The sequence below is a fragment of the Argiope bruennichi genome, chromosome X2, assembly GCF_947563725.1.
Source record: "Argiope bruennichi chromosome X2, qqArgBrue1.1, whole genome shotgun sequence".
Classification (NCBI taxonomy): domain Eukaryota; kingdom Metazoa; phylum Arthropoda; class Arachnida; order Araneae; family Araneidae; genus Argiope; species Argiope bruennichi.
In genome coordinates this window covers 80191829-80207986 of record NC_079163.1, presented here as the reverse complement: position 1 = coordinate 80207986, position 16158 = coordinate 80191829, and the positions used below count along the sequence as shown (strand labels likewise).

Sequence of the window (16158 nt, the reverse complement as noted above, 5' to 3'; positions counted from 1 at the left end):
TTCTTGATTTTTGTTAGAATAATTTATTTATTGTACATACGCCTATCGCTTCTTTAACACTTATGTAATTAGTCAAATACGAGATGTATTTTTAAGATCTTGCTCAGTTCTTGTGATTTATTTTAAATGCTAATAAAAAAAAGAGAAAATGCTTGATTGATTTCTTTCTCTTGCATACGTTTTTTACTAAATTAATGAAGTAAGGTCACATTGTTTTGTTTTGTTTTTTGTAACCATCCATATGCGAAATCAAAGTAGACACTTGGTTGCCAACAAGCTAAACAGGAAAAATCCACCTTATAACGTATATATATGATCGTTGTCAGAAAAGCATTGCATTAAGTTTTCCAACTGTCATCCTACGATTTACAAATGTTGAAAGTAATTTATGTTCTACTGTGTTACGTGATTCCGCAAGGTAATGTATTTCCTTGAAATTTACAGAAAAATGGCATTAATACACAATTCACAAACACATATGGGGATTATAAAATTATATAGTGTATTTAACTAGCCCTCTAATCTCTGTGAATTCAGAAATTACAATTTTTTGTACATCTCGAGGGTGATTTACAAGGGCTGAAAGTTAAGTATATTTTCTGCTGCATTCTGGATTTCCGAGAGCTAATGTGCTTACCTCTTAGTGTTATAGCGTTGCATATAAATAATATCTTTGTTTCCAAACAGTTTGATTGCATTTTCAAACATGTCATCTAAAGATCGATTTAAAAAAATCTAGTGCCGAAAGGTTAGCAGCAATTCGATTTGTTGTAGAAATATTCAGATTTACTCGCAAACGGTGCGAATAAATAACACTTACAAATTAAAAAAATGTTATTATTAATTAATATAAATTAATTTAATCCCTTAATTTAACTTATTAGATTTTGACTATTCATTTGCAATCTCACAAGAAAGACTGAAAATTACATTTGAACACAGTCAAAAACGGTTGAACGACTGATAAAGCTGTGCATGGTGATGATTCCTCATTCAGAATCACCATATCGATAGTAGTGTTTAAATAAAGATGAAATATACATCATAATATCGTAAACTCATGAAATACTACGTAATAATAAATAATAAACTATTTATACAGTCATTTGATGATAGGATATCTATAATTTATTTGTTTCTACAAACCATCAAGAATATTCATCAACATTTAAGAAGCGATATTTCGCGATTTTTTTTTTTTTTTTTTTTTTGGCGATTGATATCTGTGATTCGATCCTGTAAACTGTGTACCTGTACACTGCGTATACAGGTACAAGTACCTGTAAACTGTGTATGTATTTTTGATGTCGTTTTTCCGACCGATTAAAACTAAAATTTTAAGTAGAATTGCATTTGTAGTCGCAAAATCACATACTAAATTTCAAATATTTAAGTCTCCGTTTTTGAGCCATCGCATTTTCATATTAGTGTAAGTACAGACTAATAGACGGCTAACCTTTTAACAAATTTGACTCCAAATATAATACATGTCTGCATTTTAGAGGGTAAATCTGTGTATCAAATTTTATCCACCTAATTCTCTTTTTTTTCTTGATTGTTAACTTTTAATTATTAATCATGTTAGCAAAGGTTAACTTTGTTAACTTTTGTTCTAACAGTCTGACAGACAGACTTCCTCTGAATGGATTTCTTTAAAATTTGACAAAAATCTGCAAATTTTGTACTAAGTCTAGCTTAAAGTAAAGTATCTGTCTAGCTTAAAGTATTTTGAGTTATCCTTTTCACAGACAAATAGACTTCTCTTTGATTTCTTGCTTGTTAACTTTAAATTATTAATCATGTTAACTTTTGTTCTAACAGCCTGACAGACAGACTTCCTCTGAATGGATTTTCTTTAAAATTTGACAAAAATCTGCAAATCTTGTATTAAGTCCGTATACCGATTTCCATCCGTCTAGCTTAAAGTATTTTGAGTTATCCTTTTCACAGACAGATAGACATTATTCCAAAAATATATTTATCGTAATCAGGGAAATTTGAAACGGAGAGATTCTCTAAAAACTCGATTTCGGATTTTTTGACAATTATTACAATACTTTTTTTTTGTATACTTCATATTAGAGAAAATAAAGAGTACATATATTGATGGATATTTATATATTTAGAAAATGGGGAAATGGGGATGCTCTATATTTTTCACAATGGATAGTAATTCATTGAGAACTCCAGAAAAAAATGATTCAACATAATAGACGTATTCAAAATCAAATTTTATTTTTAAGTAATTGATTTTGACCAAAATGAAATTCTAAAGAGTTTTACTGTAATTTTTTAGAAGAAGAATCAAATCAAAATTCCCCATCTGTTTCAAACACAATCGAGGTTTTAAAATCTCGATTATCCAAAAAGGCTGTTTAATCTACCATTATCTTTATCGATGACGTTATCGGGATGTCATTTGAGTGGACAGAGATCACAATCCCTTGTATCGAGAGAAAAAAAATACCCACATCTTCATTATAGACAGCCGCAACAAAAAGTTCTACAACACTATCTGTAAAGCCCTAACAAATCTCAGCTCAAAATTGTAACCAAATCATCAGTGACCTGAAATTTTGATAAGTCATTGTGGTATTGCTATGTAAATTTACAGAGCTAATATTATAGGGATTTTTTTCGTAATTGTATGTGAGTGATAGTCTGCGATTATGTAGATGTATCAGAAATTCTACTAACTAGCTCTTAAGAACATCGACAAACAGAGATCAGGATTCTTCTTGCTATGATAGTGATCTGATCTTGATAATATAGAGTGGCAAAAGCAATTTTGTGTCAAAAACAGTTTGAATGATTGTCAGGTTCATCATGAGAGAGCAATTTATGCAATGAAAATTTCAGTCTCTAGTTTCCCAATATTTCAGTAAAGAGTGACTAAAATTTGAATCAAATATTTCTGTTTATTAGATAATCATTTATCTAAGAATTCCATTATTCATTGATTTACAGCTTTTATATTGCACTGTATGTAGCGTTTAAACAAGAATTTAGTGTGAATATTAACAGCTTTGTGCAAATGTAGAGCTAAATACCTTTCTTCAATTTCATATGGCAGAGAATAAACTCTCTTTTTTTTAATTTTCAGAAAGTAAATATTTAGCAATAAATTTTATTTATTCCGTAGTGTCTCATTTTTTCTTATTTTGCAGCTATTTTTTCCCGTTTATTTTTATTTTAAATTTTATTTCTTGTTGCATTAAGCTAATGAAATCACAAGGTTTATATTTTCTGAATGCTATGAATAAAATTAGAATATAATTTAAGTTAAATATTAAAATACAAGAAAATCTATAAATATGTTCTTCCATATTAAGAATGATTTTTTTCTCTATCAACTTCAAAAAAATTCGTAATAATTTTACCTTTTCATATGAACTGACTACAATTATGCTCAATTAATTTAATAAAATTAACTATACGATTTTTTTTGTGTTTTGAATAATGAAGCTCAAAACAATTTATTAAAATAATTTTTAAGGTAATTAATTTTTTATTGTATCCATCTTAAAAAGTTCACTTTCATTTATAGTAAGTTCAACATGAAACTAATTGATGTCTCATTTCCAGTCATTTCGGTTGTGATGTGATTCCTCTGTTCTCAATACAATGATTCAAAAACAAACATAAAAAATGAAAACAATATTTTAGACCAAAATTTGAAGCTTTTATTAAATCCCATTGATAAGATACAATACAACAGGTCATGCTAACTATGGATAATAACCTTTTGTTAGTTTACAACCAAAATATTCCTTCAGATATGTACAAATGAACACTTTCTGGATCAGCTCTGCATAGGCTTTAAAAATACCTATTTCTACAGAAAAAACATGAATCGAATAGATATGAACAAGCTTATCTCATTCCTTCTCTGTTAGTATCAAAGACTGAATTGTTAAAAATTATCAATAATTACCTTCAACTATATTAACAAAAAATATTCCTTTCGCCAACAAATCAACTCAGCAAATAATTAAATAATCGAAATCATCACAAAAATTGAGCTACTTAATCTTAAAGTAATTACAAATAAACACAAACACAACAAATCAACTAATATTAGAAAATCTCGAAAAAATTATTAGTACTTATAACTCTCAAATGCTTATTACTTACGACTTTATTATAATTCTATACATATCCCTAATCCATTAATAATATTCATAATTGTTATAATAACTCTACTTAAGCTAAATAACGTCCAAGTATAGACCTACACGGTACTGATTTGTGAAGCTTAGCCCGAACTTAGCTCTTATTCTATTGTATTAATTTTTATATTAATCATTTATTACCAAACTATTATATATTACTTATTCCCGATTTGGGTTCTTATATTAATTTTTACTCCTACAGCTCTTAATAAACGTGATGTTACCGAAACAGAAATTTACATAATTCACATTTTGAAAGCCAGCTCTTACTCTTTGATTACCGAAGTCTTTTACATTAATTCTTATGTTCTTTTTTTTCAAAAGGAATTCATTAATTTTCATTAATTTATGAAGAAAATTTTAGAAAATGTAATTTTTTGAGCATTTTTATTTCATATACGATATGAGTTTTAGTAATTTTAATTAAATAAAAATGCCTTGATGTATATCTTGGCCGGTTCCAGACATGAAATATTAAAACTTTCATATGTTCGAGTTTCAGCTTCTTCAGGCCATCTGACCAGTGTAGGCACCTATTAAAGCTAATACCAAAGACATTCCAAAACTTCTCAAATACCAATAAAATAGTGATATCTATGTTTCGTATAAATTCATTTCTACATACCCAAATATTTTCAGTATATATAAATCAAAACCACAAAAGAATATATATGTATCCCAAACACCAATCAATTTATATTGCAAATCCAAAAGGGGGCAATACGAAATTGATCTAATCATCACAATAGCATGAGCAAAGGGCATGCTGGACGAAATGCCATGGCATTATCCGCCCTTTAAAATAAATGTCTCTAAAGTTAAACAATAAACTAATTAATACATGGTAACAATAGTATATGAACAAATGTGCCATATTTGCGACATATAGATTTTATATATCTCCCAATAGATACAAATAGCTACAAAATAATACGTATTTCATAAAATAATAAAGTAAACCAATAATAATGATAAGTATCCCATATTACAATATTAATATCATATGTCAGCGAATAAATGTATGTATATCAATCTTAATATATATATCAATGTATGTGCACGAATCTCAGTCTTAATATATATATCAATGTATGTGCACGAATCTCAGTCTTAATACATATATCAATGTATGTATATGTATGTGCATGAATCTCAGTCTTAATATATATATCAATGTTTGTATATGTATATCAATCTTAATGTATATATCAATGTATATCAATGTATGTATATGTATATAAATCTTAATATATATATCAATGTATGTATATGTATATAAATCTTAATATATATATCAATGTATATATATGTATACCAATCTTAATCTAAGGATAATAGTATAGGCCCAAACCACCATGCAACAATACATAACAAGAAACACCGGGCTTAAAAATGAACTTAGCTGTATAGCTTTATTCATTGACATCCGAAATATTTCGGGTTTTTTTTAATTAAAAAAGCAAAAAAAAACTAAAAACAATAAGACTTAAAACATTTGTTATTCTTTTTTTTTTCCTTTTTTTTTGTTATTTTTTATATATTTTTTTTTCTATTTTTTTCTCGTTTTCTTGTTTTCAATAAGTTGGTCAATTTTTTGATTACTCCTTCGTAGAAGAAGTAAAAAAAATATCGATCTAATTCATCAATCACATGCGCTTATGTAAAGATCAATTCAAAAATACCCTTTTAAATTTAAAACACTTCTTCTTTCTTAAATATGAAATGTCATCTATGTTTTTGCCGATAGTTAATCAAATCAATTGCAAAACATTAGACACCTGTTATGTGTCTTTTTCTACATTTTTTTTTTTTTTTTTTACCTTAACAATTTTTTTAGAATGAGTAAGACATGGATCTAAGATAAGCGCATGATCTTGAACATAATTGAGATGGCTACTGCCAGCAATGCTACCTTAATAGTAGCTATTTACATTTGGCTTCTGTTTCTTCTTCCGCCTTTATAAAAAAATTCCATATAATCATGGAATAATAAAAATGGTCAATAGCCCATTTAGCACATAAAAAAGAAACACATAAGACAAAAATACAATAACTAGATACACACTTTTTGTTGCGATTGCCCGAGTAGATGTAGAATTATATTCAACATAATCCCTATTTCAAAATAATTGATACTAGAGAACAAAATCGGAAAAAAAACCCGTATTTGTAAATACTAATTATACTATTACAAATACGCTTATTAAGCACATAAAAATACAACTATATATTTCAGAAACACGATGATTAATTTATTTTTGTCAAACATCAAACATTTGACATCAGCCATACAAAACATTTGTAATGTATCATACTATTAAATCTCGAAAGGATATTTTTTTTTTTCAATTTAGGGAGTAATTCTTTGTTATCAGTGTTTTAGATATGCAAATGCGACATAAAAAATGAATTAGTTAATCAGTTTAATTGCAATGCAACAAACTTTTTCCTCAAAATTTTGAGCTGATTATTTGATTTTTAAAAAGTTAAACACTATATTACTGAAAGATAAAATGACATAAATAGATAATAATTTCTATTTGTCTGTTATTAAATTTTCTAGATTGTCGTAATTAATCTATTTCTATAGAAATTTCAAGAGATTAAAGTAAAAAGTGCACATTAGGAAAGGTAGATTTTAAATAAAATTATTTTATCAATATCAGAATATTTAGAAAACTATCTAATATGAAACAAAGATGCCCTTATACTTCTTGGTTTTATTTAACAATGTAATTATTCTTATATAAAAAATAGCAATATTTTATATAATATTATTTATCTTTAACTTCTTTGTAGATGAAAGTAGTGATCAATTTATCAAAAATGTATCTTTAACAGCAGCATAAAATAATTTTATTCTCAAAAAAACTATAAAAGTTATAATTTATGTAATAATTTAGAATAACCATTAGATTTTCTTGCAACGAATTTTAACTTTTTGTTCGTTAGAATTTCTCAAATTTCATTTCGTTTTATTCATATCTTTGTAGAGGGAGCACGTACAGATTACTTTAAGCATTAGCACGAGCATTACTTACTGAATCAAGTTCATTAATTTTGTATATCAAATGAAATGAATAAATATAAATGATTTTGAAGCAAATTTATTTCAGTAATATCGATATGCTGAAAATTAATCGTAATGAATTCATTGCAATCATTAAAACAACTATTTTGTGCTATTGAATCCTTAATAATAAAAGTTACTTTTTCTAACTTTAACCCTAGGAGTATTTTTATTCTTGGACTCAACAATTACGTACATACATATACACAACATATACACACATTTAGACGAAATAAAATCTTTATTAAACCCCATTATTAATAATACACAACACATTTTTTAATGTTAGTCGCTTACACCAGAATTGTTTAAAATAAACGTTTAAAGCCATCAATAATTTTGATTCCTTTACTGAAGAAATCTCTGGCTAAATTTCTTAGAATTATACCTTCATATGCTGCAACACTTTCATTATAAAATTAAAATCATGCAACGAGATGTCAAATAATAAACTATTTCATTAAACCACACCAGGAAAGAAAAATTAATAATCCTTAAATCTCCCAAATCCACACCGTTTACACCATACCAATATTACAATTTCTCAACGCCTCCACCTTATTAATAGTCAGACCTTTACACTCCAGACTTTCTACAATATCACTCCAGAAACCTTTGACAATATATAATTTTTTACTTTTTTCCAGAATTCTAATATTAATTTTTCTAATATTCATAATTCTAATATTAATAATTCTAATATTAATTATTCCAATATTAATTATTCTAATATTCATAATTCTAATATTAATAATTCTAATATTAATTATTCCAATATTAATTATTCAAATATTAATAATTCTAATATTAATTATTCTAATATTAATTATTCTAATATTAATAATTCTAATATTAATAATTCTAATATAAATTATTCTAATATTAATTATTCTAATATTAGTAATTCTAATATTAATTATTCTAATATTAATAATTCTAATATTAGTTATAATTAGATATAGTTAGATATAGTTATAGTTAGTAATAATTAGAATATTAATTATTCTAATATTAATATTCCACATTAAGACTTTCCACTACACTAGTACCACACACAAACATTTTGACACTATAACAATTTTTACTTTTTTTTTTTTGCCTTTCTTTGTTATCAATTATTGTTCCTTCACAGAAGGAATAACAAATTCATCCACTCAAAATCATCACATACGCATGAGCGAAGGGACAGGGGTTAAAAGACCACTACGAATGTATTGCATTCTTTCCCTTTATATATAAAACTCTCTCTAACAATACAATATCAATTATATACAACAAGAATTCAAATCAATATATTCATAAAAATTATATGTAAAATATGTGCATGAATTACTAGATTCACACTTTCTTGCTGTGTCCGAAGTAGATGTCAAATAACATTTATATATATAACATATTCAAATTCATCTACTTTATTTCATGGACACCAATAAGCCCAATTATGTGAGCAAAAAATTGGCCTAGTACTGAACTGCAAACAGTCCTTTACTGGACCGCACATTTTTGAGTTATAAGTACTATTAAACTTTTAAAGACGCATTGCATATTTATTCTTGTTGTCTACATTCAGAAGTAATAAGCTAAACGAATTTAAATGATTTCCAGCTAAACTTTTTTCGTGATTTATATACTAACATTCAAATTTTTTCAAAAACTAGTTCCAGATGTTGACAGATTAAAATTAAAAAGAATTAAATATTTTAAAATATTCATTTTTTTATTTTATCAGTTCTTATATTACACATTTACTACAATTTGTATCAAAGTTCACGGAGTTTGAAATTAGATTTAGACTGTTTGATTCTTTAGTTATCATTGCTGGCGAAATTCATATTTTAAGGAATATCATTTGCTCCTCTCGGAATGGCTATAGTTTGGAGCGGTCTTCCACGTATATGATTACATACGGTTTCACAGAATTCTGCATTATTTAAAATTTAACAGTCTGTGAAAGTTTTTTTAGGTTGCATGTTCTTATATCTTATGCTTCAAATTTCGAATTGCTTTACAAAATAAATTTTTTGCTTTGCAAATTGTTTTAAAACTTTTAGTTAAATTTCTTTAATATAAAGTATCACAACATCAATAAAGGGTGCATTTTGCTTGTTAGAAGGTCTAATCAATCACATATTTTCTAAGAAATCGCTGTACAGAATTCTACTACTTCAACAGTTACAAACATTGGGCATCTACTAATTGCTAGTTAGTCTATTTCGATTCATTTTTCTTTTAGAAATACAATTATCGCTCCTATCTTCAATCAACATTTTAAAAATCATCTGAATTTAAGTGTAATAATAATATCTATAAAAGTAAGTAGAAGTTAGCACCAGTTTTGATAAAATTGATGGAAATCAACAAATAACGAAAAGTGAGTTTGCAGGAGCGAACTTAAAATAAAAATATGCAAAAAATGCTACCCTTTTTTGAAATGTCAGTCTTTGATACTGTGTATTGCACTGAATGAGATAAAATAATACACATTAGTAAAATTTCTCTATTCTACGAATTAAAACTAAAAACAGTGACAACTAATCTATGTACAGCAGAAAGAACGAGTAAGACATAACATGATAGTAAATGCAAACAATTACTATATACAGAATCATAAATGACCATCTTTTCTATATATTTCCAAGACGACCATTTTTAATTTGGATGAAGCTGAATGAAATGCGGGGTGCATTTTGGATTAATGTATAATTTTACCGCCTCCCATGCATGCCTATTTACAAGCTCTGTACAACCTGAAAAAGATAACGATACTAATTTCAATAAACTGAACCCAATTCAAATAGGTTATTTTGAAAAATGTTGCATATTATTTTGAAAACGTTGTACGAATTGAATTCACTTAAATGGCAATGAAATCAACTCAAGATCACATGCCACTCGTCAAGTGCGAACGTCCGTTAAATCCATGAATTCAGTGCGCATTTAATTTGATTTTTGAAAAAAGTGAGACTGCACGATGTTAGATGACATGCGAAACTAATTGTCACGTGAATAGATTCCTCTCTAAAGATGATGTATTTTAGAAAAATTAAAAAATAATTTTGTATGAGTGGTCACAGAAAAAAAAAAAAGAGAAAAATAAGAATTTTTATAGCATGGATTTCAATTCAATTAGACTTTGATAGATAGTATTAAAAATTAATCACTTTTAAATTTAATTAAATAATTACTTATTAACTTTAATTCTGAAATGTTAATAATCTCTAACAATCAAACTTTTTAAATTTATATGCGGATTAGATTGAAAAAATAGACAGTATATGAAAAATTAGACAGTGTATATATGTTCATTTAATTACATGAAAATATTGTTTTCAAAATACTAGCAATTTCAACTTGTAAAGAATGTTCAAAATTTTCAATTAATTTCAAACATTAGAAAAGTATTCACTCGAACATATTCATTTAATCTTGGAATGTTTTGAAATAATTTATTTACGTTGAAATTTTTAAATCATTCAACTGTCAAGAAAAATGATATTATTCCCAAAACGAACAAAAAAACGTATTACCAATTTTTAATTTAAATAATGTATTGTAAATTATTAATTTTTAATTTAACTAATGCATTTTTATATTCATTCTAATTTTGTCATTAGTGGCAACCAGTGGTTAAACAACAATAAGCTCCTAGTGAAAATCGGAAGAAACATAATTCGTCTGCTAAGAATTTTAAACGTGTTCAAAAGCAAGGCATTTAAAACTTTTTTACTTGAAAATTATAAATTTGAGATTAAAATCGGATAAAAAATTTCTGTTTTGTAAAAAAAATAAATATTATTAAACAGTTTCGTTTGTATATTTTCTGCCTATAATTTATTATTCATTATAGATTTTTGTAAAAAAAATTACATTAAATGTATTACATAAGACTGTTAATAAATGGCTTCTTAATTTTTTCTTAACTTTATTTAAGAAAGACTTTATTCTTTATTATTTAAGACTTTATTTCTTAAATTAAAAAGAAAAAATTGTAAGATACACTTTTTGATACCAATAATAGCAAATTTTAAATTTTTCTGTGATGCTTCTAATAATTATTTTCTCTTATTTAAGAGAGAACAATTGATAAATTAATAATAATAATAATAATCAATTAATTTTATATAACATGAAAATCTTTAATACTTTGAATTAGAGATTAAATTTTGGTGTAAAAAACTACCTTTAATAATTTCTTAATGCAAAGTGACAGTCAAATCTATTCATTATTATACTTAATCTTAACTTACTAAAATTCCGTTTCTGCTTCATTATGAAATATCCATTAGCAACTAGTAATTTATTTACTCGTAAAATGAGAGAAAACGAAACATTAACTTACACAATTCTGTTGATTTAATTCATTCACTTCTTCTGAAACCTAAGAAAAAGTCCCGGGTCTCCCTCAAATCTGCCAGACTCTCCAATTCCAAATTGTCCCAGGTTGAAATCTCCTCCTGTTCCCTCAAAATCGGAACCACCAAAAGAGCCAGCTCCATTTGGAAGACCGGCGAAACTTGACCCGTCAAATCCAGATAGATCATCCCCACCAAAATTGGCACCACCAAAGGAAGAGGCGTCGAATCCATCAAAGCCGTCGAAATCTTGGGAAGTGACACATGCCAAGAGAACGAAGAGGCAAATGCCAACCTGTAAATAATTCGAAATTACAGATTCACCGTTTTTTCCCACAGAAACAGAATGAAATTATTATTTTCCAGGTGCTAATTCAAACGGAATAAGTTCATTATTAAAATTACATATTTAACATTCTTTTATATTTTTGAATTAAATACTTTTTTGTTTTTATTACTTAAGAACATTTTTATGCCTTTCGTGAGAGATATTTCAGATAATAAATGAATTGCTGTAGATGAATTATTTATTTCAGAGAAGAAAAAAATGTTTTGCTAGCTATAAAAACAAGCCTATTATAAATGAATCTTCACTTTTTAGCCTTTAATTTATTGTAGATAAATTATATTTTGTCCTAAATATTTCATAAAACATTATCTCTCCCAAGGATGGAAGATAATGTATTAATTTATCTTAAGATAAATATTATCTTAATATTTATCCTGTAATAAATAAATCTAATGCATATAAAAATATTATTGATTTCCTTATCTAATTTATATATTTTCGTCAAATTCAGAATGAACGATTTTAATTACAGATCACGACACCATATTTCCATCTGACAGATTCTTCAAAATTTGTGACCAAAATTAGTTAAAAACAAACCCATCTCGGCTCAAAATTTATCATGAAAATCTCACATTTCAAATGAAATTCTGTAATATATTTCTTTTCTTATTTGTTTTCTAATTTTGAGGCCTTGAAAAATTTTTAATCTCGAAAAGGGGTCGCAAGAAGAACATTGCTAAATTTCAGGTCTAAAGGATTTTAAAAAAAAAACGGAAACGTCTGGCATTTAAATTGTTCCTACTGACGAAATACCATTTAAATTACTACTACTTAATTAATGATACTTTCTTCTAGACATATATCACAAAGATTTAACTGAAATAATTTGTTTATAAAACTACAAATGATCACTTAGGGCATATTCTGGGAACTTCAAACTACTTATAATTTCTTGTGACTTACCTTTAACGCGATCCTCATAATCAAGCTTGAAGAGGAAGCAGTTTGTTTTCGACTCATGCATGGCGTTTAATGTGAACCCGGTATATCCGCGATGACCCGCAGCAACTACCTATAATGGGCCCCTTTAGTCTAGCCCTTAATTTGGGGCCTTCCATGTAGGTCAACCGTCTCCCCAGATATAATCACCTTTTCCGTAGAGAAATTTTAAGCCTATTTTTTCTTTTGTCTGGGTTTTACTCGAACTTCATTCGCAATATTAGCAATGATAAATTCCTTTTCTCAATTCTTTTTTTTTTTTTCTCATTAAACAGGAAATTTTTAAAATAATTGCTGCAAAACCAAAATGTGAATCTTAAAAGCTTAATTATTTACTCCTCGACAGTACGCAGTTGAAAAAAAAAATGAAACATGAGTCAAAATGTAAACTATCCCTAAGCAAGCTTATAATTTTGATAATAAGAAATTTCGTTATATCTAAGGTTTCGAAGGTATGCAAATCAAATTTTCTGCTTTTGTAAATTGTAAATAAAAAACCGGTTAAAATCTTTCGTTATTTATTAATTAAATGAAGTGGTATTCAAAGGCTAATTTTACTTGAAATTAAAATAAATATCTAAAGAAACGTAGTTACTTTGCAGTGTTTGAGAATTTAAGCATTATTGCACGAAAATTTAAATTTCAACATTTGCCAATAATATCTTTAACGCAATTTTTTTATAATTTAAGCAAACTCTAATTTGATGAATTATGCTACAATAAATATTCTATTTCCTTGTTTGTTAACTTACCAGAGTAAAAAATATATGCAGAGTTTTTCTCTGCATATTTCCTGTTTTAATAATCACATTTCAAACATTTAAATAATATATTAAATGCATTTATTTTTGAAATTTTTATATTGAAACCGAAATTTTGAGACAAAATTTTTCAAATCTGTAAACTTGTAATTAATATTAATATTATACACGGTTTTAATAATAGAAAAGGATAATGAAATATTGGATAATTTTTTTGATAGTTTTACACAAAAAATTAAAGCATTTCTTAATTCTGCACTTATAACTGAGATAGCTTAAATGGCAAAATGATAGCACTTCGGCAAAGAATTACCAGTTAAGAAAAGAAATAAAATCATATATAATTGAATAAATAAAGAAAACACTAAAAAAACAGGACAATGAAAAATACAACAATCCTCAAAAAAAAAAAAAAAAACAGAGAGAGAGAGAGAGAGAAATGAAAAAATAAATCTTATAGCGAATCTTAAAATCAGATTTTTAAGTAAACAAAGGAATCTCTCTGGACAGGATTAATAGAAAACACGCGTCTCTCTTAAATGCAAACCATAATTCTCTCAAATCACGATGCGAGTCAAAGATCGCAAAACCACTTACCAAAAACTTCATAATGCAGCGAGTTTCTAAAAGTAAACAAATCCAACAGTGATCGGTGCTCCGATGGTGTCACAAAATGAACAACTCAAGCTCAAGTGATGAAGGAAGGAAGATCCGGCCGTATTTATACGGAAGGGGCAGCGGTCGTTTTGCAACAGTTGGAAATTTGGGATGGTTCAGAGAATCTGATGGACAAATCAAATCGCTGGATTTTCACCTAGAGCGATGTGGATCATCGATAACTGGAGCCTCGGGTCTAAGGTAAAGATCTATTAGGTCACTTTCTTTGTTCATTTTCCTCAACAAGTATAGTCTAAAGTTAGCAGTCACCCGGGGAAAAAGAAGGCAGGCAGTTCTTACAGAGACGAAAAGGAAGCTGCAGGCAGTAATGATAATGAATGGGGCACTGCATTGGGGGAGCGTGTCCTAGATTTTTTCTTACTCTGCGTTTTTCCTCTCTATCACTTTCTAAATCATTGTTTATTGGAGGCACAATCGCCTTAGGGCAAGATGGCAATAGCGAAAACATGTGTTATCTGGCTTCCTTGCAAAATGTGAGAAAGAAAATCATAAGTGATATTTTTCAACGATGAACGGTTTTTCAAATCTGATTGATTCGCTTAACATGTGTGCATCAGAGCTTAATTCGCTGTCTAAATATCTCCCTTTGTTTTTGATTTAGTTGTGAGCAGATTATATCAGTTAATGAATATTCTTCGTAGATGTCAAAAATTCTTTTAGAAGCATTCATGATAATCGAATCGAAAATTTTTAACTACTGGCTTTAAAATGAAAAGTGATTTTAAATGAAAAGTGATTGATTTAAATGAAAAGTTTATAATGAAAAGTGACATACATTTTTTGTTAGAACAAAAAATGTATGTTAGTTAAAAACAAATAAAGAAGAATTTGGTAATAAAAAAGTTTTCTAAATGCGAAAGGCGTATTAAATATTTAAAAAAAAGCGAGATTATAAACGATCACTGTTTTTTTTTTTTTTTTTTTTTTTATTGATACTGTTCTACGAACGTATACGATAGTGTGACACACATTTATGATAATATATAAATATTCAATTTAATGATGATCAATGTTTACAAATATTAAACAATGCTGAATTTGCTGCAAATAAATCCCCACTATTAAAATAAACATCAACCAGCCTTTATAAAAATGGAAACATATAAAAATCAAAATTGAAGATTTAAAATCATAGAAACCTCATTTTCGGTGTGAATTTTGCCTTTAGTCATTCTCTAAAAAACGAAATTTTTTTAAAAAAAATCTTTCCGCTTTTCTTACGATTCTTTCAACACAATATAATAGAAATATAATGGAAAGTATTGATTTTTAAACCGAAGGTGCTTTTGCAAAAAAGCTAGTAACGTGGTATGTAGTATTCTCGCTAAAAACTATACAGAAAAAAAATTGGCTGATTATAATAATAAAAAAAATTCCTTAAACAAATAAATATTTTACATTACCATTAATTTAAAATTCCCACTAAGCAATGATAACAAAATTTCATCGATACTTTTCAAGCAAATAAGAAAACAACAATGAAAATTTCAGTTATTTGTCTGATTTTTATTTATTTAATGTAAGCATTCTATTTAAGAAGGGCTAAAGTTATGAAAACTATTAAAATTAATAAACTACTATTGTTAAGAACGTTGCCATTCATTATAACATTTGTGATCGGATTTCCGATCTTTGTTTCCACTAAACAAAGGAAACGATTCAAGCGAAACGAACATTTTAAGCACTTTTTTTCTGAAATAATATCTTCAGAATTATCTTTAAAAGATTAAACACTTGATTAGGTAAATTGAGTTAAATGATTTTTGTTTCAGTTGAATAAAATATGATTTATCGAAAGTATTTCATACAAAAATTATCAGCTCAGTTTTCAGCA

General features: G+C 27.1%; 1 long non-coding RNA gene across 1 annotated transcript; it reads right to left on the bottom strand.

Moving 5' to 3' along the window:
- Window positions 1-3660: 3660 nt before the first annotated feature.
- Window positions 3661-14370, bottom strand: LOC129960353 (uncharacterized). The gene is made up of 3 exons (XR_008783576.1): window positions 14244-14370; window positions 11582-11889; window positions 3661-9989 (listed from the first exon to the last, which is right to left on the bottom strand). It is a non-coding gene; the product is annotated as an uncharacterized LOC129960353 (long non-coding RNA).
- Between the last annotated feature and the right edge of the window lie 1788 nt (window positions 14371-16158).